We start from the raw sequence: 26,445 nt of genomic DNA, 5'->3' as shown, positions 1-26,445 counted from the left end.
CACCTCAAGCGAGTGTGAAGCACAGTCACCACATGGTCCCATTGCGGAGTCCGAGTAAAGAGTGGCTCCACCGTGAGGATTCTCAACTGTGGCTGGTCTCCCTTCTCCTCAAACACCTTCAGGAACTGGGCACAGGCAGCAACATTCTTGAAGGTCACATTGAAGTATCCAGCGCTGGGCAAGTCCTGCAGACAGTAGGTCTCAGCAGCTTCAATTCCACAGGATTCCAAAAGGACTCTTTTAATGAAGAAGGCTCAGCCAATGGGTGTCCCTCCTTCGCTGTCCTTCACTGCCTCCCTAACGCTGGTTTGGGGCTTGACTGGTTGCAGCCATCACTCCTGTTCGGCACTGAAGCCTCTTCAAAGGAGGACAAACAACCACAGAAGAGCCTCCAATACCAAAGGGCAAAAAGGCCAAAAGCTTTGCTGAAAAGAAATGATACCCACAAAAACTACATTTGCACATATGCAGAAGCAACATGATCATGGTCTCTCCCTGCCAGGTATCAGCCCGAAGGACTTGCTCAGTTTCTCCAGCATTTTCATTTTTTACTCCCAATCATTTTATGATCGGCTGCCCATCTGGGCTTGAATGTGACATATTAAAGTGATAAGGACAGTGGGTGAAGGGGAGGTTACATCGCGCTGCCCAGTAACAGGAGGTGGTGGGTGGGTGTTGCTCGGGGTTGACTCTGGGGCTCCTGTTAGACTGAAACTTTATTAAACCAAACAATATCTTTTATATTCCAATTCAAACCAGTTAAAGTTAACAAAAGGCCAAAGTCTGTTCCCACTGGTGGACAATCATAGATTTGGAAATTAAAATGCATGTTGTTTATTTCACATCACTGTTCACTGTGTTTTGAATATCACCTCAAATCTTGTTTCTAACAACACTAATAATAATTTTGGAGATAAAAAGTAAAGATATTTGCCTTTTACCAAAAGAATCACCATGATCTTTCCAATCACTGGTGAGAAACGAACATTGGAATTACTGGATGGAAAGAAGACTTGGGGCAGAATTTTTTGCACCGGCGTTCGGGCGCATGCCCAACACGCTCGAGCGTAAGGTGACGCGCGAAGACCTTGGGCGAGCGTCCCAACGTCATCGCACACTCACGGATAGTTCAGTCAGCGGGCACGCATGGGAGTCAGAGCCGCTCCCGCCATTAATTAAGAGGCCAGTTAAGGCCCTTAAGCCAAGTGACACCGATTTAACGTTGCCAGTGCAAGTTTGCGCTCATCGCTCGGGCAGCCGACCATTCGCAAACCTCATCCACGGGCGGGATAATAAGGGTCAGCAGCATTTCCAGTGTGAGTAATGAGGGGTTTTGGCAATAGTTTGTTGCTGGTTGCTTATCGGTACTTGGCAGCTTCATCTCTGTTCAGGGCTTCATTTCAGGACTCACTGGTGTCTCCCAGGCCCCCTGACGATTTTGATCGTGTGGCCCCTTCTAGGTATCAGACAGCCTCCTGTTACCTTGGTCATGGGGATTGTGGTCTCCGCTGGGCAGCATCTCCTCTGAGGAGGAAGAGAGGGGCAGAAGGGGGAGGAGGCCAGGTGTCCCAATGCAGCTTCCAGGGGAGTGACCTGCGGGAGGAGAGTTGCAGGCACAAGGGGCGCAGGGCCAGCAGGTAGTCCAAGGCAGAAGGGGCTGCAGGTGCCGCCACTATCCTGCTGCCAGGGTTTACAGGCTGCGATGCAGCTACCTCAATATATCCAAGGTGCAATGCTGAAGGACCTGCAGATCTGACTGTGGGTGGACACCCCATGCCAGTGTCTCTGAAGGTCACTGTGGCCCTCAACTTCTATCCATTGGCTCTTTCCAGGGCTCAGTGGGAGATCTATGTGGAGCCTCCCAATCAGCTGTCCACAGTTGTGTCAAGCTAGTGACAGAAGCTCTGTTCAGGCAGGTATTGACTGTCATTCATTTCTGTATGGATGAGGGTAGCCAGGCTGAGTGAGGCAGAGGCTTCGCAGTGATTGGTGGATGCCCCCATGTCCAGGGTGCCATCCCCTGACACACATGTGGCCATCAAGGTGCCAGTGGGTAAGCCGGGAGCCTTCGTCAACAGGAAGGGATCTCACTCCATGAACGTGCAGATAGTGTGTGACCATAAGATGCAGATTCTGCAAGTCTGTGCAAGGTACCCAGGCAGCTCCCGTGACCCGTACACCCTGAGACTCTCCCAGGCGCCGCGGCTTTTCAGTGCTCCAGCCCGGCTGGATAGATGGCTGCTGGGTGACAAGGGCTATCCGTTGAAAAGGTGGCTCATGACTCCTCTCCGTCACCCAAGAACAGAGGCCGAACAGCATTACAACAGGAGCCACACTTCCACAAGGGTGGAGGGGATAGAGAAGACCATATCTTCAGAAGATGCGCTTCCAATGCCTGGACTGTTCAGGGGGAGTACCACAATAACCCCCCTAGAGCGGGTGTCACTGATAGTGCTTGCACGCTGCACCCTCCACAATCTGGCAATGGCAAGGCGGGACCCACTGGAGGAAGAGGATCTTGAGGGAGCTCCACAGGCCACATATGATGAATCCCGTAGTGAGTCAGAATAGGAGCGCAGTGAGGAGAACGCTGAGGGTGTGGAGGGAGACCTCTCTAATCTCCGGTGTGGCAGGCACACCAGGGATGCCTTGATCCAACGCTCCTTCAGCTAGGCTGCCAAATAAGAACTACCACCACATGCCAGGGCTGCCACCTCCATCCTGGATCACAGAAATCACCCTTTCCCTGGTCCCCAAGATACACTCAGTGCCTGTGCAATAAAGTTTCGAGCCACCCACATCCAGCATTACATACCGGCGTACCCTGCACCTACAAAATAAATGAAACAGACTCACGCCAATAACACAAAAGCAAATCTAGTCTGATGTTGGAACTCACATGGCTTTGAAGGGAACAATATCCGCTGTTGGTGGTCACACCATTAAGTAAAGAAAAACAAAAAGAGAAACAAAAGATCACCCATGACCAGTCCCTCTTGTGCTTAAGGTGCTTTAAACTAATGTTTACAGCTGCTATGCCTAGGTGCTCCCCACTCGCTGGCAGCAGCATTGGAGACAGCCTGCTGACTCTGCTGTCCTGTTGGCCTTGATGATCTTGGTGTCATCCTCTGGCCAGTGGAGCCTGTGCTGGCCCCGCCTGGGAGGGAGCGGCCAGTGCCACGGCTGGCATCGTCCCAGTCATCGCAGCCTCATCAAATGTGACAGTCACTGGCAGAGGGATGGAGGAGCTGCTGCCATCATCCAGAGCGCCCTGAGAGGAGCCCGCAGAGTTGGTCGTGATCCAACGTGAGGTCGCTGTGCACCTCCCTGCTTGCTGCTGATGGATGGGCAGCTAGCTGGGATACTGGGTGCCTCATCCACTTCCCACACTGACACTGACCACTTGAGGTTAGCGTCTGTGTGAGGGCTTGCAGGCCTGAGCGCAACCCCAGGAACCCCTGATTCTGTCCCTGGAGCAGCCTCTCCATGAGAGTCGCCACTCTCTCAATGGAGGAGGAAGTGCGTTCGGCCATGAGGGTCAACACAGTGCTGATGCTCCACAGGGACTCCTCCATACTGGAGACCATGGCACGAATACCCTCGTGTATCTCCGCCAGATCCTCCCGCACATCCCGTTGGACATCCAGCATCTGTCGCCTAATGGACAACTCCAGAGACTCATCATCAGCCCTGAGCACTCTCTGCCTCTGCCTACACCTCAAGCGAGTGTGAAGTGCCTTCACCAATGTGCACTGAGATACTATCTGCCGAACTGATGCCCACCGAGGTGCTGGTATCTGCGCTGGTGTCTGGTTCAGAGAGTGGGTGTGGCGGATGTGCTTGGGGAGCATGGTGGTCCTCTGGGGTCAGGTATAGCTCCTGGGGGTTGTGTGCTTCGCTGCTTGGTGGCAGACCTAGGGGAGAATGAGGACAAGTCATTAGTTTAATGCATGCCAGGCACCCTGGTGAGACAATGGCGATGTGCATCATGGTGCCATCATCATTCAGTGGCCTATGGAGACTCCAGTCTGGAGGCTACCATGAATAATGAGACTACATGTTTGCACCATCCGACACTCTCACCTCAGTGCACTGCACTCTTACCTTCACCTGGCACTCCCAGCCTCTCCATGGCTGGTTAATTGAGATGCGTGGCACCTCTCAAGCTCCAAGTCCTCCTGCTCATTGTGGGAGAGGCTGAGAAGGTGTGGGGGTCCTCCGCCTGTCCGTGACCTCTCAATATTGTTATAGGATATCTTTTCCTGAAAGGACAGAGGAGCATTGATTGGTCCACTCTCTCCCTGCAGCACCATTGCAGCCTGGCCAACCCCACCTGAGGAGCACCTCACAGGGCTCATCCGAGTTGGGGGCCTCATGCCGCAAGGCACTCAGTCCAAGCAGCCAGGACTCAGCCCCTGGGACAGCTCCGGTGTCGTAGACAGTTGGCAGTCACACTGTAAAACCCCTGAGCTCCACGAGGAGACGGCCAGCCCTTAACATTTCACCACACTGACCCATGCCAACATGGTACTCGCCCTTCCTGAGCGCAGCAGGTCATTAAACCACATCGTGGCTGCTCACCCGGGCTGCCACCTCCTCCCATGCCCTCTTGCTGAGGTGCAGTGGCCTCCTCCTCCTATCTCTGGGGATAAGGGTGTCCCTCCTGGCAGCCACCCCCTCCAGGAGGACGACGAGGCACTCGTCCGAAAAACAGGGTACCGAGTGACCAGCCGACCTCCTCTCCCGCCTGGTCTCTGCATCCTCGTTTGCAGCCATGTCCTTGCAGCAACTCTGACCCGGGCAGCCTCCCTGGCGCTGCCTGCGTCGTTCTTGAACTGGCTGCCGGGTCGCCATTGGACCCAGCGGCCAACAGGCCCCCGCCTGCCCCTTCTCAAACATTTCTGCAGCTGGCGTTCACGCTGGGGGGACAGTTAAGGCCTTAATTGGTCCGCACAGTGTGAAATCGTGGTCACAGCCCACTCGTGGGCAGTGGTCCATTTCCCAGCCGCTCCCGCTCACCCTGCAAATCCTGCCCAACGTGGGCAAAATTCTGCCCTTAAGGTTCATCCAGTTCACCACCTGTGGTAGTTGCATGATAGGATGTTGATGGAGTTGTTCACTAATCACAGCGATCAAACTCTTATCAATTTGTCTCCAACAGGCCCAGGTATAAGGTGAGCAAAACTCCCAGGCCAGAATTTTGAGCTCGGTGTGCAGGCGCCCGCCCGACATGCCCGACTGTGATATAAAGCGCGTTGACCTCAGCCGAGCGCACTCTCAGCATATTTCGCTAGGTGGGTGCACGATGGGGTCGGAGGCGCACCGTCCATTAATTAACTGGCCAGTTAAGGCCCTTGAGACACTGAGTGTCCCGGACTTTACGTAGCCCGTGCGATTTTCAGGCTACCGCATGGGCTAAATGTGCTGGCGTGCAGGCCACATTGACAAAAACCTCATCCACGAGTGGGGTAAGAGGGGTCAGAGAGCTTGTAAATGTGAGTAGTTTGTAGTTTAGGATATAACTTGCTGCTGGTTGCTTGTGTGAATAAGGCATCTTCATTTCGCTTCAGAAGTGCTTTGACAGAAATAAGAGGCTTCAGTTCAGGACTCAGTTTTGTTTTCCAGGCTCCCGGAGGATTCATAACATTTGAGGCCTTCCAGGTATCAGACAGCCTTGGCTTACCCTGCGAAAAGGGATTGTGATCTCCGCTGGAGGCCCCTATTCTGAAGAGGAAGAGAGGGGTAGAAGAGGGAGGAGACCAAGTGTCCCTATTCAGCCTCCAGGCTGACCTGTGGGAGGAGAGGCACAGGCACATGGGTGCGGGGCCAACAGGACGTCCGAGGCAGAAGGGACCGCAGAAGATGCCACTAACCTGCTGCCAGGGTTTAAAGACGGCGATGCAGCTACTCAATATGCCTGAGGTGCAATGCCAAAGGAGGCTCCGTGTCTCAAGGGAGACAGTGACCTCCACCTGTCAGATGATCGGCCCTGAGATCCGTTCCAACTGTGTGGGTGGACACCCCATGCCAGTGGCACTGAAGGTCACTGTGGCCCTCAACTTCTATGCCCTCCGGTATAGAAGGGGTCAGTGGGTGATCTATGTGGAGTCCCCCAGTCAGCTGTCCACAGTTGTGTCAAGCTGGTGGATGCTCTGTTCAGGCGGGTACTGTACTTTATTCACTACCGTACGGACGAGGCCAGTCAGGCAGAGCGAGCCAGAGGCTTTGCAATGATTGTTGAGTTCCCCCACGTCCAGGGTGCAATCGACTGCACACGAGTGGCCATCAAGGCACCAGCGGGTGAGCCGGGAGCCTTCGTCAACAGGAAGGGATTCCACTCCATGAACGTGCAGATAGTGTGTGACCATAGGATGCAGATTCTGCAAGTCTGTGCAAGGTACCCAGGAGGCTCCCATGACCCGTACACCCCGAGACTCTCCCAGGCGCCGCAGCTCTTCAGTGCTCCAGCCCGGCTGGATGGATGGCTGCTGGGTGACAAGGGCTATCCCCTCAGAAGGTGGCTCATGACGCCTCTCCGCCATCCAGGAAGAGAGGCTGAGCAGCAGTACAATAGGAGTCATGGCACCACAAGGGCGGTGATAGAGACAACCATCGGTCTTCTCAAGATGCACTTCCGATGCCTGGACCGTCCAGGGGGCACACTCCAGTACCCCCCAGATCGTGTGTCACTGATAGTGGTTGCATGCTGGACTCTCCACAACCTGGCATCGGAAAGGGGGGAATCAGTGGAGGATGATGTTGCCACAGCTGCTCTGGCGGCAGACAATGAGTCCAGTCGTGAGTCCGAGGACGAACACGGTCAGGAGAACGCTGAAGAGATAGATGCCGACCTGGGCAACCTCCAGGGAAGCAGGGACACTCGGGAGGCTTTGATCTACTGTTCCTTCAGCTCGCCTACCACACATGAACCACCACCACATGGCAGGGCTGGAGGCTCCATACTCAATACCTGAGAGCAATAGTTGCTTGGTCAGCAACATGCACTATGTGCCATTTCAATAAAGCTCAGTGACAAACAGTCACTCATAACATCATGGATTCCCCTTCACCTGCAGAACTAATGAAGCACCCAGAGGCTTGTTGAGAACCAACCCATTTAATGCTTTACAGCTTGGCATACAGAAATTAAACTAAATGAAAATGTGTTCAACACCAGCACCAACTTAACAGGAACTTAAAAGCGGGACAAAAGAAAACGACTAGTGTTAAGCCCGTGTTGTGCATAAAGTGCTTTACATTTACACTGGCGGGTGCTACGTCTTGGTGCTCCCCCCTCGTTGACACTGGCATTGCAGACAGCCTGCTCACTCTGCTGTCCTGTTGGCCTTGATGACCTTGGTGGGCATCCTCTGGCCATGGAGCCTATGCTGTCCCTGCCTGGGAGGGAGTGGCCAGTGCCATGGCTGGCATCTCCCCAGTTGCCGTAGCCTCACCAGACGCCACGGTCACTGGCAGAGGGGTAGAGGAGCTGCTGCTCACGGAGCCTCCCAGAGCGGCCTGAGAGGAGCTCGCAGAGACGACAGGCAGTTGGTGCGCCACCGTCAGGTCACTTTGGACCTCCCTGCTCACCACTGATGGATAGTCGCCTAGCTGGGATACTGGGTACCAATCCATCTCCCACACTGACGGTGACCACCTGAGGTCATTGCCGGTCATTGAGGGCTTGCAGGTCTGAGCGCATCCCCAGGAAGCCCTGGTTGTTCTCCTGGAGGAGCCTCTCCATGAGAGCTGCCACTCTCTCTATGGAGGAGGCAGCGCACTCGGCCATGAGGGTCGTTGCATTGCTCATGCTCCGTATGGACTCCTCCACAACGTAGACCATGGCACGCATTCCCTCATGTATCTCCGTCAGATCCTCCCACACAACCTGCTGGACTTCCAGCATCTGCTGTCTCAGGGACGACACCAGAGGCTCATCAGCAGCCACTGACTGAGCATGTTTCTGGTCCCCAGCCGTCCTCCAACTGCCAGCGCCCTGGACGTGCTCTGCCTCCGCCTACACCTCAAGCAAGTATGAAGTGCCCTCACCGCTGTGCACCGAGTTTCTAGCTGACAATCTTATTCTCACTGAGGTGCTGGTATCTGCGCTGGTGCCTGCCTGGCTGAGAGGGTGTGGCGCTGGTGCCTGCCTGGCTGAGAGGGTGTGGCGCTGGTGCCTGCCTGGCTGAGAGGGTGTGGCACTGGTGCCTGCCTGGCTGAGAGGGTGTGGCGCTGGTGCCTGCCTGGCTGAGAGGGTGTGGCGCTGGTACGTTCATATCATCTGTGTCTCAGGGGTCAGCGGCGGTCCCTCAGGCTCCTGAGACCGGGCGTGCTCTGGTGAGGCTGAAAGGGAGAACCAGGACATTTGATTAGTTGAAGTAGTTACACTGTTAATGTGCATGCCTGGCACCCGGATCAGGATGCGCTCGTCTTTCCATTATCAATGGGAATCCCATGTTGGAGGCTGAAATCAATACATAGCAGATGACCGAACTCAGTGGCTGCCTGCACCGTTTTTGAATAGGCCGCCGGGTCGCCATTGGACCCGGCAGTCATTGGCCTCCTGCCGCTGCCCGCCCCTTGCTGCAGATATCAGGAGGCACGAATTACGCTGGGCGGGCTGTAATTGGCCCGCCCACGTAAAATCGCGGTGTGCAACCGATGGTTTTAGGGTTCCTGCTTCGATACCAATCTGGGCTACAAATTCCAAATGCCCACCACCCTCTGGGTGACACAGTTATTCCTAATATCCCTTCGAACCCTTCTTCCAAGCATCTTAAATCTGTGCCTCCTGCTAATTGACCTCTCCACTGGGGTAAACAGGGCATCTTGTCCTCTCTATCTCGGCCCCTCATAATTTTGTACACCTCAATTAGGTCACCCCTTAGCCTCCTCTGTTCTAAGGAAAACAACCCCAGCCTACCCGGTCTCTCCTCATAGCTGCAATTTTCATGCCCGGGCAGCATTCTTGTAAATCACCTCTGCACTTTCTCCAGAGCAATTATGTCCTTCCTGTAATCTGGTGACCAGAACTGTGCACAAAATTCCAGCTGTGGCCTAACCAGCGCTATATACAGTTCCCTCATTACATCCCTGCTTTTATATTCAATACCTTGTCAAATAAAAGACAGCATTCCATATGCTTTCTTGAGCACCTTATCCACCTGTCCTGCCACCTTCAGGGACCTCTGGACATGCATTCCAAGGACTCTCAATTCCTCAACCCCTCTCAATATCCTCCCATTTATTGAGTATTCCCTTGCTTTGTTTGCTCTCCCCAAATGCATTACCTCAGACATTTCCGATCGAACCCCATTTGCTACTTTTCTGCGCACTCGGCCAAACCATTGATATCTTCACAATTCATGACATGGACAATTTTTGTGACATGGGCAAATTTCCCAACTATGCCTCCCACATTTAAGTCCAAATCATTAATACACACCACAAACAGCAAGGGGCCCAATACTGAGCCCTGTGGAACACCGCTGGAAAGAGCTTTCCTTTCGCTAAAACATTTGTCGACCATTACCATTCGTTTCTTGTCATTGAGCCAATTTTGGATCCAACCCACCACATTCCCCTGTGTCCCCTGTGGCTTTGACTTTTCTGACCAGTCTGCCATATGGAACTTTGTCAGATACCTTACTAAAATCCATGTAGACAACATTCACTGCACTACCCTCATCAATCCTCGTTATTTACTCAAAAAATTCAGTTAAGTTAATAAGGCACAGCTTTCCCTTAAGAAAACCATGCTGACTGTCCCCGATTAATCTGTGCCTTTCTAATTGACAGTTTTCTCTGTGTCTGAGAATTGATTCTAATAATCTGAATACTACCTAAGTAAGACTGACTGGTCTATAATTATTTGGCCTATCTGTACAATGGCACAACATTCACAGACCTCCAGTGCTCTGGTACCTCGCCTGTATCCAGTGAGGAGTGAAAAATGATTTTTTTGTGCAAAACTGTACTTTCAGATATTTTATGAACATAGAAGATGACAAGACATTTCAAAATGGCCTTCACAAAAAGAGTAATAATATTCAGCTTTTCCTTGCAGATCATGTTGCACTCTGAGGTGCTTCAGTACAATTGTGATACATGTAATATTCACTGCATACATTCAATGTGAGTCACACAGCCTGAAGGGTCAATACGATTCCCAGCACCTCGGTGCACTACGGCTGAAAGGTCTTAGACAGCGACCTTTCCCCTGTGCAGCGGCTGCCCCAAGCTTTAGTGCGTCCCTCAGCACATAGTCCTGGGCGTTGGAATGTGCCAGTCTGCAACACTTGGTCAGGGACAACTCTTTGCGCTGGAAGACCAACAAGTTTCGGGCAGACCAAAGAGTGTCTTTCACTGAGTAGATGATCCTCCAGCTGCAGCTGATGTTTGTCTCGATGTGCGTCCCTGTCCCTGGGATCAGCCCGTAGAGCACAGAGTCCTGTGTCACAGAACTGCTCGGGATGAACCACGGCATAAACCACTGCATCTCTCTCCAGACCTTCTTTGCAAAGGCACAATCTACAAGGAGGTGAACAATGGTCTCTTCCCTACCACAGCCACCTCGAGGGCAACGTGCAGAGAGGGTGAGACTCCTGGTGTGTAGGAAGGAACTGACGGGGAGGACCTTTCTCACCACCCGTTAAGCTATGTCTTTGTGCTTGTTGGAAAGTTCTGGTGATGAGGTATTCTGCCAAATGACTTTGACAGTCTGCTCGGGGAACCATCCCACAGGATCCACCCTCTCCTTTTCCCTCAGGGCCTCTTGGACGTTACTGCCTGGTGGACTTGTGGTCAAAGTTGTTTCTCTGCATAAATCTTTCCACGAGGGACAGGTGGTACGGCACGGTCCAACTACCTGGAACGTTCTGCGGCAGCGTGGCCAGACCCATCCTTCGCAACACCGGGCACAGGTAGAACCTCAGCACATAGTGACACTTGGTGTTTGCGTACCGAGGGTCTACAGACAGCTTGATGCAGCCACACACAAAGGTGGCCATCAGGATGAGGGTGATGTTAAGCACATTTCTTCTAGAGGCTTGTACATCGCGTCCCTGCGAACACAATCCATTTTTGACCTCCAGATAAAGCGGAAGATGGCTCGAGTGATCGCCACCACGCAGGAGTGAGGAATGGGCCAGACCTGCGCCACGTACAGCAACAGCGAGAGTGCCTCACACCTGATGACCAGGTTCTTACCCGCAATGGAGAGGGAGCGTCGCTCCCACATGCCCAGTTTTCTTTCCACCATAGCCACTCGCTCCTTCCAGTTTCTAACGCATGCCCTGGTCCCTCCAAACCATATCCCCAACACCTTCAGGCAGTCTCACCTGGTGACGAACGGGACAAAGGATCGGTCAGCCTAGTTCCCAAAGAACATGGCCTCGCACTTGTCATGATTTACCTTGGCTCCCGAGGCCAGTTTGAACTGATCGCAGATGCTGATTAGTCTGCGCACCGACAGCGGATCCGAGCAGAAGATGGCGACATCGTCCATCTACAGGGAGGCTTTGACCTGAGTGCCTCCACTGCCTGGGATCGTCACTCCTCTTATGCCCTAATTCTTCCTGATGGACTCAGCAAAGTGTTCAGTGTAACATCCGAACAGGACAGGGGAGAGAGAGCAGCCCTGCCTGGCTCCAGATTTAATGGGAAAGCTATCTGATTCCCACCCATTGATTGAAACTGCGCTACTGATGTTAGTGTTGAGCAGTTGGATCCAATTGCAGATTCCCTCCCCAAACCCCATTTTGGAGATCACATCCACCATGTAGGTGTGCGATATTCTGTCAAAGGCCTTCTCCTGATCCAGGCTGATGAGGGAGGTGTCCACACCCCTGTCCTGCACATAGGCAATCGTATCCCTGAGCAGCGCGAGGCTGTCAGAGATCTTCCTGCCCGGCACAGTGCAGGTCTGGTCAGGGTGGATCACCAACGCTAGAGCAGACTTCACCCAATTATCATTGACGTTGGACAGAATCTTATAATCCATATTCAACAGTGAGATGGGTCGCCAATTTCTAATTTCCTCCCCTTTCCACTTCCACTTGTAGATGAGGGTGTTGCCTTTCCTCATGGATTCTGACATGCTGCCGGCCAGGAGCATACTCTCGTACACTTCCAGCAGGTCTGGGCCCATCCAGTCCCACAGAGCCGAATACAACTCCAACGGCAAGGCGTCGCTTCCGGGAGTTTTACTCTTCTCGAAGGACTCAAGGGCCTTAGTCAGTTCGTCATGAGTTAGCGGTTTGTCCAGGCTCTCCCGTGTACTGTCGTCTAATACCTCTGTGATAGAGGACAGGAAGGACTGGGAGACCGTGCTGTCTGTGGGCTTCATCTCTTGGAGTTCCTCCTTGACATCAACCCCATCGACTGCAGCCGGAGCAGATTCTGCATGTTTCGCTGGAGTCAGGACATTTCCCTCTGTTCCTTTCTCGCTTTCTGGATGAGTACCTTCTTGATATCCTCCTTGATCGCTTCCCACCAGTGTGTCAGGGAATCAAAGAGTGTTTCACAGTTCCCCAGCCTTTGTAATCCTTCTTGAGTTCTCTGGGGTCAGCAGTTTCACGTTCAGCTTCCATGTCCCCCGGCCAAGCCTCTGGTCTTCCTGTAAGTGACATTTGACCGGTAGGAGGCAGTGGTCAGAGAAGAACACTGGCTTGATGTCCGTGGACCTGACTGTGAACGCTCGGGACACAAACAGGAAGTCTATCCTTGAGTGGGTGGACCACTCTGGCCGCGACCAGGTGTATCTCTGCTGCGCTTCATCTGCAGGGTTGCTGAAGACGTTGTGCAGCTTGCCATCCTTTACTATTTCCATCAGGGATCTGGACGTGGTGTCCAGTCTGCTGTCGGCCCTGCCAGATTGTCCAGCTCCATCGATGATGCGGCTGAAGTCACCGCCCAGAATGGCCAGCCTGGAAGTCGCCAGCAGAAGTGGGAGCTGCTGAAGGACAACCAGCCACTCGCTGTTTTGATCCGGGGCATACATGTTAATTAACTAGAGTGGCGCATTCTTGTACAATAATGTCCGCTACGAGGAGGGGCCCGCCCACCACCTCCTCAACCTCGGACATGGTGACATTGCCTCCCTGCAGCTGAATACCCAGGCCGGAGGAACGAGAGTCGTTTCCTCCCGACCAGAGTGATGCCCCTTGGGACCACCATCGTGCCCATTGCCTGTAGGAGCTGAGGTGCAGTATTGCACACTCCTGCAGAAACAACAGGTCAGCTTTGACCTTGGCAAGGTAATCCAAGGTTGCAACACATCGCGTAGCAGATTTAACGCTACACACGTTGATGGACTCAATCTTGATCCCCATTTTAATGCATTTTCTCACTTACCAGTCCTGTTGTTTTTGTCAGTTCCAGTCCTTTGGTTTGCTCCTACAAACCCATAGTGTTTGCAAATTGTCTCGCTTTTGACGGGCTGAGGAAACAGCCCAGAACCGCCCCGTTGGAAATGTTCCGCTCAGGTGACAACGGGGGGTTCGTGCAAGGAGCGAGGTTTGGATTGTTCTCTGCTGGAGAAATCTCTCTGATCCATTCCCCCTCAGGGGCGTTGCTGCTTCCCAGAGATGGGGTGCACTGACAGAACACTGACATCGGGAACACGGTAAATGATTTGCTGCAGGACCGATTAGTTTGTGGAGTTCAAGACGATGCCACAGAGCGCCTTTCACTCACCGAGGTAAACATCGTCTTTAAGCGTACCCAAGGAATCTCCCTCGCCATGGAAAGTGCAGTGAGAGACTGGCAGGCTTTGTACACATACAACATGGCGCTGTTCTTCATGTGGGGCAGGAACCTGCTGCTGAGTGTGGCGTGGAAACCAGACCCACAGCATCGAGGGGAGATGCAATGTCTGCTGTTAAAACCATGAAAAGTCCTTTATCAAAAGAAAGAATTCATCAGCGGCTCCAAGATTAAGTTGTTATAGATGTGGAGGTGACCATGTGCCAGACAGCTGTAAATTCAAGGAGGCAGAATGTCATTATTGCCATAAGAAGGGTCAAAACAGCCCACAAAGCATCAAACCAAGAAGATTGAATTAAAGAATACAGCAGAACCTGAAGCTGCTGACACCGACATCTATTCACTGTGTAATGTAACAGCTGTAAAAACCGATCCTGTATAAAGTAACAGCTGTAAAAACCGAGCCTGTGTAATGTAACAGCTGTAAAAACCAAGCCTGTGTAATGTAACAGCTGTAAAAACCGAGCCTGTGTAATGTAACAGCTGTAAAAACCGAGCCTGTGTAATGTAACAGCTGTAAAAACCAAGCCTGTATAAAGTAACAGCTGTAAAAACCGAGCCTGTGTAAAGTAACAGCTGTAAAAACCGAGCCTGTGTAATGTAACAGCTGTAAAAACCAAGCCTGTGTAATGTAACAGCTGTAAAAACCGAGTCTGTGTAATGTAACAGCTGTAAAAACCAAGCCTGTGTAAAGTAACAGCTGTAAAAACTGATCCTGTATAAAGTAACAGCTGTAAAAACCAAGCCTGTGTAATGTAACAGCTGTAAAAACCAAGCCTGTGTAATGTAACAGCTGTAAAAACCGAGCCTGTGTAATGTAACAGCTGTAAAAACCGAGCCTGTGTAATGTAACAGCTGTAAAAACCGAACCTGTATAATGTAACAGCTGTAAAAACCGAACCTGTATAATGTAACAGCTGTAAAAACCGAACCTGTGTAATGAAACAGCTGTAAAAACTGAGCCTGTATAAAGTAACAGCTGTAAAAACCGAACCTGTATAATGTAACAGCTGTAAAAACCGAACCTGTATAATGTAACAGCTGTAAAAACCGAGCCTGTGTAATGAAACAGCTGTAAAAACTGAGCCTGTATAAAGTAACAGCTGTAAAAACTGAGCCTGTATAAAGTAACAGCTGTAAAAACCGAGCCTGTGTAATGAAACAGCTGTAAAAACTGAGCCTGTATAAAGTAACAGCTGTAAAAACTGAGCCTGTATAAAGTAACAGCTGTAAAAACCAAGTTTGTGTAATGTAACAGCTGTAAAAACCAAGCCTGTGCAATGTAACAGCTGTAAAAACCGAGCCTGTGTAATGTAACAGCTGTAAAAACCGAGCCTGTGTAATGTAACAGCTGTAAAAACCGAACCTGTATAAAGTAACAGCTGTAAAAACCGAGCCTGTGTAATGTAACAGCTGTAAAAACCGAACCTGTATAAAGTAACAGCTGTAAAAACCAAGCCTGTGTAATGTAACAGCTGTAAAAACCAAGCCTGTGCAATGTAACAGCTGTAAAAACCGAGCCTGTGTAATGTAACAGCTGTAAAAACCGAACCTGTATAAAGTAACAGCTGTAAAAACCGAGCCTGTGTAATGTAACAGCTGTAAAAACCGAGCCTGTATAATGAAACAGCTGTAAAAACTGAGCCTGTATAAAGTAACAGCTGTAAAAACCGAGCCTGTGTAATGAAACAGCTGTAAAAACTGAGCCTGTATAAAGTAACAGCTGTAAAAACTGAGCCTGTATAAAGTAACAGCTGTAAAAACTGAGCCTGTGTAATGTAACAGCTGTAAAAACTGAGCCTGTATAAAGTAACAGCTGTAAAAACCGAGCCTGTGTAATGAAACAGCTGTAAAAACTGAGCCTGTATAAAGTAACAGCTGTAAAAACCGAGCCTGTGTAATGAAACAGCTGTAAAAACTGAGCCTGTATAAAGTAACAGCTGTAAAAACTGAGCCTGTATAAAGTAACAGCTGTAAAAACTGAGCCTGTATAAAGTAACAGCTGTAAAAACTGAGCCTGTGTAATGAAACAGCTGTAAAAACTGAGCCTGTATAAAGTAACAGCTGTAAAAACCGAGCCTGTATAAAGTAACAGCTGTAAAAACTGAGCCTGTGTAATGTAACAGCTGTAAAAACTGAGCCTGTATAAAGTAACAGCTGTAAAAACCAAGCCTGTGTAATGTAACAGCTGTAAAAACCAAGCCTGTGCAATGTAACAGCTGTAAAAACCGAGCCTGTGTAATGTAACAGCTGTAAAAACCGAGCCTGTGTAATGTAACAGCTGTAAAAACCGAACCTGTATAAAGTAACAGCTGTAAAAACCGAGCCTGTGTAATGTAACAGCTGTAAAAACCGAACCTGTATAAAGTAACAGCTGTAAAAACCAAGCCTGTGTAATGTAACAGCTGTAAAAACCGAGCCTGTGCAATGTAACAGCTGTAAAAACCGAGCCTGTGTAATGTAACAGCTGTAAAAACCGAACCTGTATAAAGTAACAGCTGTAAAAACCGAGCCTGTGTAATGTAACAGCTGTAAAAACCGAGCCTGTATAATGAAACAGCTGTAAAAACTGAGCCTGTATAAAGTAACAGCTGTAAAAACCGAGCCTGTGTAATGAAACAGCTGTAAAAACTGAGCCTGTATAAAGTAACAGCTGTAAAAACTGAGCCTGTATAAAGTAACAGCTGTAAAAACTGAGCCTGTATAAAGTAACAGCTGTAAAAACTGAGCCTGTGTAATGTAACAGCTGTAAAAACTGAGCCTGTATAAAGTAACAGCTGTAAAAACCGAGCCTGTGTAATGAAACAGCTGTAAAAACTGAGCCTGTATAAAGTAACAGCTGTAAAAACCGAGCCTGTGTAATGAAACAGCTGTAAAAACTGAGCCTGTATAAAGTAACAGCTGTAAAAACTGAGCCTGTATAAAGTAACAGCTGTAAAAACTGAGCCTGTATAAAGTAACAGCTGTAAAAACTGAGCCTGTGTAATGTAACAGCTGTAAAAACCGAGCCTGTGTAATGTAACAGCTGTAAAAACTGAGCCTGTATAAAGTAACAGCTGTAAAAACCGAGCCTGTATAAAGTAACAGCTGTAAAAACTGAGCCTGTATAATGTAACAGCTGTAAAAACCGAATCCATCACTGTCACAATCCAAGTTAATGAGAAGCCATTAATAATGGAGGTGGATATGGAGGCCTCAACTACAGTGGTGGGAGAGCACACTTTCAGATCCCTGACTAAAGGTAGAAAGTTAGTAAACCTGGAGCAGAGAACCGCTAAATTAAAGATATTGCACTGGAGAATCTATTCAGGTAAAGGGGATCGCCACAGCACCAGTGTCTTACAGGCAACAGACAGCCCAGCTGCCTGTGATAATAGTGACTGGAGAAGGACCCAGTCTGTTAGGCCGAGACTGGTTACAGAAGATCAAGCTTGACTGGTCTGAGATATTTCACCTGAAAACAGGAGTTCCTGAACTGCTAAGGAAATACGCCATGGTATTTTGGGATTAATCAGGGAAGTTAAAAGCCCACGATATATGTGGATCCACAGGTGACACCACGTTTCTTTAAGACCGGACCTGTGCCTTATGCATTGAAGGAGAAGGCGGATGCAGAACTGTGCCAGTTAGAAAAACTGGGCATCGCCCAAGCTGTCCAATTCTCAGAGTGGGCAGCACTCATAGTTCCAGTGGTTAAGCCTGACCAAACCATAGGAATTGGTGGGAAGTATAAGTTGACAGTGAATAAGGCAGCAAAACCAGACAACTGCCCCATTCCAAGGATAGACCAATTGTATGCAAAGCTGGCTGGAGGCAAGTCCTATACAATAGTGGATATGAGCCAACCATCCAACAATTAGAACTGGATAAATCATCGAGAGAATACATGAGTATTAACACACACACAGGTCTTTATCAAAGAACAAAGAAAAGTACAGCACAGGAACAGGCCCTTTGGCCCTCCAAGCCTGTGCCAATCATATTGCCCGTCAGCTAAAACATTTTGCACTTCCGGGGTCCGTATCCCTCTATTCCCATCCTATTCATGTATTTGTCAAGCTGCCTCTTAAACACCACTATCGTACCTGCTTCCACCACCTCCTCTGGCAGCGAATTCCAGACACTCACTACCCTCTGCGTAGAAAACTTGCCCCACACATCTCCTCTATAGTTTCCTCCTCTCACCTTAAATCTATGTCCCCTAGTAATTGACTCTTTCACCCAGGGAAAAAGCTTCTGACTATCTCCTCTGTCCATGCCACTCATAATTTTGTAAACTTCGATCAAGTCGCCCCTCAATCTCCGTCGCTCTAGTGAGAACAATCCGAGTTTCTCCAACCTCTCCTCATAGCTAATAACCTCCAGACCAGGCAGCATCCTGGTAAACCTCCTCTGCACCCTCTCCAACGCCTCCATATCCTTCTGGTAATGTGGTGACCAGAATTGCACGCAATATTCCAAGTGTGGCCTAACCAAGGTTCTATACAGCTGCAGCATGACTTTCCAGCTTTTATACTCAATACCCCTGCCGATGAAGGCAAGCATGCCATATGCCTTCCTGACTACCTTATCCACCTGCGTTGCCACTTTCAGTGACCTGTACACCCAGATCCCTCTGCCCGTCGATGCACTAATGGTTCTGCCATTTACTGTGTAATTCCTGCCTGTATTAGACCTTCCAAAATGCATTACCTCGCATTTGTCCGGATTAAACTCCATCTGCCATTTCTCCGCCCAAGTCTCCAACCGATCTATGTCCCGTTGTATCCTTTGACAATCCTCTTCACTATCTGCAACTCCTCCAACCTTGGTCTCGTCTGCAAACTTACTAATTAGTCCAGTTACATTTTCCTCCAAATCATTTATGTATACTACAAACAGCAATGGTCCCAGCACTGATCCCTGTGGAACTCCACTAGTCACAGCTCTCCATTCAGAAAAGCACCCTTCCACTGCTACCCTCTGTCTTCTATGTATATCAGTACAGGTCTTTATCAGCCCTGACAATATTCCGGCAATGCTACTGAAGACTTGTGCTTTAGTAATTGCCACGCCCCTAGCCAAGCTGTTCCAGTACAGCTACAACACTGACATCTACCCGGCTATGTGGAAAATTGCCCGGATTTGTCCTGTACTACAAAAAGCAGGAAAAATCCCATCTGGCCAATTACCGCCCCATCAGCCTACTCTTGGTCATCAGTAAAGTGATGGAAGGGGTCATCAACAGTGTTGCCAAGCAGCACTTGCTTAGCAATAACCTGCTCACTGATGCCCAGTTTGGACTCCGCCAGGGTCACTCAGCTCCTGACCTCATTACAGCCTTGGTTCAAACACGGATAAAAGAGCTGAACTCCAGAGGTGAGGTGAGATTGACTGCCCTTGACATCAAGGCTGTTTTTGACTGAGTGTGGCATCAAGGAGCCCTAGCAAAACTGGAGTTAATGGGAATCGGGAGAAAACCTTCCACTGGTTGGAGGCGTACCTAGCACAAAGGAAAATGGTTGTGGTTGTTGGAGGTCAGTCATCTTGGTTCAGGACATCAGTGCAGGAGTTCCTCAGCGTCGTGTCCTCGGCACAACCATCTTCAGCTGCTTCATCAATGACCTTCCTTCCATCATAAGGTCAGAAGTGGGGATGTTTGCTGATGGTTGAAGATACTGAAGCAGTCCATGTCCAAATGCAGCAAGACCTGGACAATATCCAGGCTTGGGCTGACAAGTGGCAAGTAACATTGGTGCCAGACAAGTGTCAGGCAATGACCATCTCCAACAAGAGAGAATCCAACCATCGCCCCTTGACATTCAATGGCATTGCCATCACTGAATCCCCCACTATTAACATCCTGAGGGTGCCATTGACCAGAAACTGAACTGGACTAGCTGTATAAATACTGTGGCTACAAGAGCTGACCACAGGCTAGGAATCCTGTGGAGAGTAACTCACCACCTGACTCCCCGAAGCCTGTCCACCACCTACAAGGCACAAGTCAGGAATGTGATGGAATACTCCCCACTTGCCTGGATGAGTGCAGCTGCCACAACACTCAAAAAGCTCAACACCATCCAGGACAGAGCAGCGCGCTGATTGGCACCCCATCCACAAACATTCGCTCCCTCCACCACCAACGCTCAGTAACAGCAGTGTGTATCATTTACAAGATACACTGCGGGAACTCACCAAGGCTCCTTAGACAGCACCTTCCAAACCCATGACCACTACCATCTAGAAGGACAAGGGCAGCAGATACATGGGAACACCAGCGCCTGGAAGTCCCCCTCCAAATCACGCACCATCCTGATTTGGAAACATATCACCTTTCCTTCGCTGTCGCTGGGTCAAAATCCTGAAACTCCCACTCTAAAAACACTGTGGGTGTACCTACACTACATGGACTGCAGTGGTTCAAGAAGACCAGAGGCTTGGCCGAGGGGCATGGAAGCTGAACCTGCAACTGCTGACCCCAGAGAACATTGAGGAGCTCAAGAGGGATTACAAAGGTTGGAGAACCGTGAAACCCCTCTTTGAGTCCCTGATACACTGGTGGGAAGCGATCAAGGGAAACATCAAGAGGTTTTTCATCCTCAAAGGCACCCAGAAAGCTAGAAAGGAACAGAGGGAAATGTCCCGACTCCAGAAAAAATTGCAGGATCTGCTCCGGCTGCAGTCGATGGGGGTCGATGTCAAGGAGGAACTCCAAGAGGTGAAGAGCCAGCAAGCCTCGCCCTTTGCCTCGGAGGCCTCCAAGATCATCTTCCGGTCCAGAGTCCGTTACATGGAGCAGGATGAGACGTGCTCACGTTTCTTCTTCCAAAAGGTACACTCTGTGATCAGCAGCCCGAAGGAAGAAGACGGCTCAGTAAAGTCATCGCCCTCCGACATTTTGAGGATCAGCAAATCCTTTTATTCCGGATTGTATGACGTGAAGCCCACGGACAGCACGGCCTCCCAGTCCTTCCTGTCCTCTATCACGGAGGTCTTAGACGACAGTACACGGGAGAGCCTGGACAAACCGCTAATTCCTGATGAACTGACTAAGGCCCTTGAGTCCTTGGAGAAGAGTAAAACTCCCGGAAGCGACGGCTAGCCGGCGGAGTAGTATTCGGCTCTGTGGGACTTGATCGGCCCAGACCTGCTAGGAGTGTACGAGAGTATGCTCCTGGCCGGTAGTATGTCAGAATCCATGAGGAAAGGCATCATCACCCTCATCTACAAGCACAAGGGGGGAAGGGGAGGAAATTAGAAATTGGCGACCCATTTCACTGTTGAATGTGGACTATAAGATTCTGTCCAAGGTCATCGCCAATCGGGTCAAATCCGCTCTGGAATTGGTGATCCACCCTGACCAGACCTGCACTGTGCCGGGCAGGAAGATCTCTGATTGCCTCGCGCTGCTCAGGGATACGATTGCCTATGTGCAGGACAGGGGTGTGGACACCTGCCTCATCAGCTTGGATCAGGAGAAGGCCTTTGACAGATTATCGCACACCTACATGGTGGATGTGCTCTCCAAAATGGGGTTTGGGGAGGGAATTTGCAATTGGATCCAACTGCTCTACACTAACATTACTAGCGCACTCTCAATCAATGGGTGGGAATCTGATAGCTTTCCGATTAAATCTGGAGTCAGGCAGGGCTGTCCTCTCTCCCCTGTCCTGTTCGTGTGTTGCATAGTACCCTTTTCTGAGTCCATCAGGAAGGATCCGGGCATAAGAGGAGTGACGATCCCAGGCAGTGGAGGCACTCAGGTCAAAGCCTCCCTGTACATGGACGACGTCGCCGTCTTCTGCTCGGATCCGCTGTCGGTGCGCAGACTGATCCACATCTGCGACCAGTTCGAACTGGCCTCGGGTACCAAGGTAAATCGTGGCAAGAGTGAGGCCATGTTCTTTGGGAACTGGGCTGACCGATCCTTTGTCCCCTTCACTGTCAGGGCTGACGGCCTGAAGGTGCTGGGGATATGGTTCGGAGGGACCAGGGCATGCGTTAGAAACTGGAAGGAGCGAGTGTCTATGGTGAAAAGGAAACTGGGCATGTGGGAGCGAAGCTCCCTCTCCAGTGCGGGTAAGAACCTGGTCATCAGGTGTGAGGCACTCTCGCTGTTGCTGTACGTGGCGCAGGTCTAGCCCATTCCACTCTCCTGCGTGGTGGCGATCACTCGAGCCATCTTCCGCTTTATCTGGAGGTCAAAAATGGATCGTGTCCGCATGGACGCGCTGTACAAGCCTCTAGATAAAGGGGGAAAAAACGTGCCCAACATCGCCCTCATACCGATGGCCACCTTTGTGTGGCTGCATCAAGCGGTGTGTAGTCCCTCAGTATACAAACACCAAGTGTCACTATGTGCTGAGGTTCTACCTGTCCCCGGTGTTGCGAAGGATGGGTCTGGCCACGCTGCCGCTGAACGCTCCAAGTAGTTGGACCGTGCCGTACCACCTGTCCCTGGTGGAAAAATTTATGCAGAAAAACACCTTTGACCACAAGTCCATCAGGCAGTGGTCAGCACGTAACGTCCTAGAGGCCCTGAGGGAAAAGGAGAGGGTGGATCCTGTGGGATGGTTCCCCGAGCAGACTGTCAAAGTCATTTGGCAGAATGCCTCATCGCCAGAACTTTCCAACAAGCACCAAGACGTAGCTTGGCTGGTGGTGAGAAAGGCCCTCCCCGTCAGATCCTTCCTACACGTCAGGAGTCTCACCCCCTCTGCACGTTGCCCTCGAGGTGGCTGTGGTGGGGAAGAGACCGTTGTTCACCTCCTTGTGGATTGTGCCTTTGCAAAGAAGGTCTAGAGAGAGATGCAGTGGTTTCTGTCGAGGTTCATCCCGAGCAGTTCTGTGACACAGGACTCTGTGCTCTACGGGCTGTTCCCAGGGACACACACCGAGACAAACATCAACTGCAGCTGGAGGATCATCAACTCGGTGAAAGACGCGCTTTGGTCTGCCCGAAACTTGTTGGTCTTCCAGCGCAAAGAGTTGTCCCCGACCGAGTGTTGCGGACTGGCACAATCCAAAGTCCAGGACTACGTGCTGAGGGACGCACTAAAGCTTGGGGCAGTTGCCGCAAAGGCGCAATGGGGAAGGGCCGCTGTCTAAGACCTTTCTACCACAGCGCACCGAGGGGCTGGGAACTGTTTAAATCCCCTCGGCCTGTACAGCTCAAAATGAAAGGCTGTAAATGATTGTAATATTGTTTGTACTGATGCACCTGGTGATACATTTTGTAAAAGTTGAACCGGATTGTACCCTTGTAATGGTGTTTTTGAAATGGTTTGGAATGTGGTTGAAGATATTTTATGAATAAAGTTTATTTTTGCAAAAAAAAAAGTGTAGTAAAGGAACCACTTGAATATTGTATCTGGACTCCGAGTGTTGAAATTTTGTCCCAGAGTATTCCTCGGACCTTTCAATTGGTGCTGCGAGCAGGGCCCGAAGGATGCAGGACACCGACGGGGAAATGGGATGAGTCACAGTGTGAATTCATTTTTATTCATACTAAATCCGACTCCGTCCCGATCCAGGAAGTGTCAGGCACCCCGCGTATCAGAAACCTGGGCTCCAGGCAATAGTTCAAGGGGTGGTAAGGGTGGGGTAGTTTGCTTGTCTTATAGATTGTTATAATTACATCCGGTATTAGCCGCAAGTAACGAGTTCGGTCAGAAAGGATCCAGGGTAAGAACCGTACCGCTGACAACAACTATACCCCGACCGTCTTACCCAGAGATGGCCAGTGGTGACAAACTCGAGTGGGGACCAGAGGGATCCTTGACACAGCATTGAGCTGACAAAAATAAGAAATCGATAGGCAAAATGAGAAAGAACAATTGGAACCCATTTGACTCACCCGCTGATCAGAGAAAATGGTGGGATAATCAGAAAAAAGACAAAGATGATGAAGCCTGGATCCTAATGTTAAGACAACACATAGAGTTAAGTAAGAAAGTAAATCGAATGTTGGCCAACAAATCCCAAAATGAAGAGCTGGTCCAGGCAAAAAATCTCATGTCAGTTTCGGCAGCTTTACCACAGCCACCAGTAGCTGCACAATACGCAGATAATATAGATTGGAACGGGCTGGTGGAACAGGCGGCAGGATATGAGGAACAACGGGAAGCGGGTTGGGAATCACCACCACCATAACCCGTGGCCCCAATTAAGATAGAGCTTGTGCCCCCGGTGCCCGGACAACCAGGCAGACCAGGCACAGCAGCAAGCTGATTTCCGAGCCTTTAGAGCAGAAATGGCACAAGACTTAGGGCAAGCCCCATAAAACAAGAAAAGGGCGAGAGTGCCCATGAATATGGCAATCGGAAGTTTGAGGCATATTGTAACTACGGGGCTGTAGGTGCTGCGCTGAACCGAGACGATGTACAGTTTATGCAATTGTACAAGGATGGCCTTAGCCTGGCCCACCAGGCAATCCTAGACACCGGGCCCGGGCCCACCAGGCAATCCTAGACACCGGGCCCGGGCCCACCAGGCGATCCTAGACACCGGGCCCGGGCCCACCAGGCCATCCTAGACACTGGGCCCACCAGGCCATCCTAGACACCGGGCCCGGGCCCACCAGGCCATCCTAGACACCAGGCCCGGGCCCACCAGGCCATCCTAGACACCGGGCCCGGGCCCACCAGTCAATCCTAGACACCGGGCTAGTAGACAAGAACACATATGATCGAGGAAGATGGGCCACCGGGGTAGATAACCACATAGGGAAAACTAAGATAAAGGTGTCGGCAGTGAGGTTACAAACCCCACTGAAATGGTGGCCACTGCAGCAGCCGTTCCTAAACCCGAGGTGTGCTTTAATTGTAAAAACCCGAACATAAAATATTTACAGTGTTAGATGTAGCCAATGGATTTTGGTCGATACCACTGGACCAGGAATCCCAAGATAAATTCGCTTTCACAGTGGGAGGGAGACAGTGTACATGGGCGAGGCTCCCACAGGGATTCCACAACAGCCCCAACATCTTCCATCGGGTCACGAGTGAGAAGCTGAGTCCGTGCGACGTAGAGTCTAACAACAGTACAATCTTATAATATGCAGATGATATCCTAATAGCGTCAGAATCGGAAAGGGGCCACATCGGAGCTCTCCTGATAGTCATAAGGACACTGAAAAATGCTGGATTTAAGATAAACCCCTTTATGAGTTGCTGACCGGGAGGGCGATGCGCTTGCCAGAGGGCAGAGCCACCGGAAGTGAGGATATGGGACCCATCAGAGATAAAATTAAAAACGATATTAAGCAATTGGATGGACAGCTAAAGGAATTACAACAGGAAGTGAAGGACCAACAGGCTATCAGGGATTTAGAAGAGAGGACAAAAGGGGGACCCCCGTCACCACCGGCTGAGGTCGGAGACATGGTGTTTGTTCAAATCACCCCTAGCCAACCAGGTTTTGCCCCAAAATGGACTGGACCGTACGGAATTATTCACGTGCCTGCGCCGATATGAAGGGAAAAGCTAGGTGGAAACACTGGTCACAACTGAAAAGGTATGATGTAAGTAAGAAAGACTAAATTACCAGGCAGTGGGAGGAAAACGGGCAACGAGCAGTCCGTACTGTGTTAGCCAAGTGGTTTAGGATTCATTCCCGATCTGGAGGACTGGCCATCTGAAAGAGAAAAGGGGGAATCCTCAACTACGGGGAGGGTCACCGTGGGCTGTGCACAAGGAGGGACGTAAAGGAGAAAGCTACAGTGTGTGAGAGATACAGTGTGTGAGAGATTTTTCGCAATTTACCTTCACACCCCAGGAGAACAACAACTGGGGTCACTGTCCCGGGGAGGAAGACTTGGGAATGACAGATACCTGGCATTGGATCTTGAGGGCCAAACACGGAGAGTTGACTGCAACGGCGGACCCCCGGACCGACACCACCCTGCTATCACAGGACACGACGACACCACAGAGACTATCTTGCCCAGACATGACCCCTGGGCCACAGAATGGACTGCTACTGTATACGGACGATGAACTCTTGTATGATAATGTTAAACATGAAATTGTACAGGTAATTGTGAACCTGGCAGGTATGCAACTGCCTGAGTATTGCAGTAACCAAGCGCCCCTACGAAAACTGTACAAATTACTGAGTAAGGCTGTGATTAATCAGCCGGCCGACGCCACGGGTGCCACTAGATTCAGGGGACATCCTGCTTTCCACCGCCAGAAGAGAGAGTTAGTTAACAATGTACTGACAGGGGTGAACACAGGGACTTCCCTGGTAAACTCTCTCGACATTCAAGGAATCAACTCCGAGGTCACGAATCTTAAAGGGATCATGAGGCAGCTTGCTCATAAGAGTAGCGAGGGGTGGTGAAACGGCAGCGGCCCTAGGGGGCAAGAGTGTGGCATCTGTATTGGAAAGCGTACACGTTATAGAGACCCATGCTAAAGCCACCAGCCAATTAATAGAAAGGGAGGAACGACAAGAGGGTAGCACCTAAAAAAGCCAGCTTACGGCCAGTGGCTGATCGGGCAATTAAGACAAAATCTGGGCCAGATCCAAAGTGGGGAGGTACCGGGCTGGATCAACAGTGCCCGGTTGTGGGGGATGGCCAAGAACCCAGGCGTCATCGACGCATGTACATTGAAAGGAGTGACCAGGGTGTATGCGGTGATTCAGAAGTGCACCTCAAACCAAATGAACGTGTTAGGTATGGGCAATCCCCTCAGT

This window comes from Cetorhinus maximus, unplaced genomic scaffold (assembly GCF_964194155.1).
Source record: "Cetorhinus maximus unplaced genomic scaffold, sCetMax3.hap1.1 HAP1_SCAFFOLD_983, whole genome shotgun sequence".
Lineage (NCBI taxonomy): Eukaryota > Metazoa > Chordata > Chondrichthyes > Lamniformes > Cetorhinidae > Cetorhinus > Cetorhinus maximus.
Note: the sequence above shows the minus strand (reverse complement) of the source record.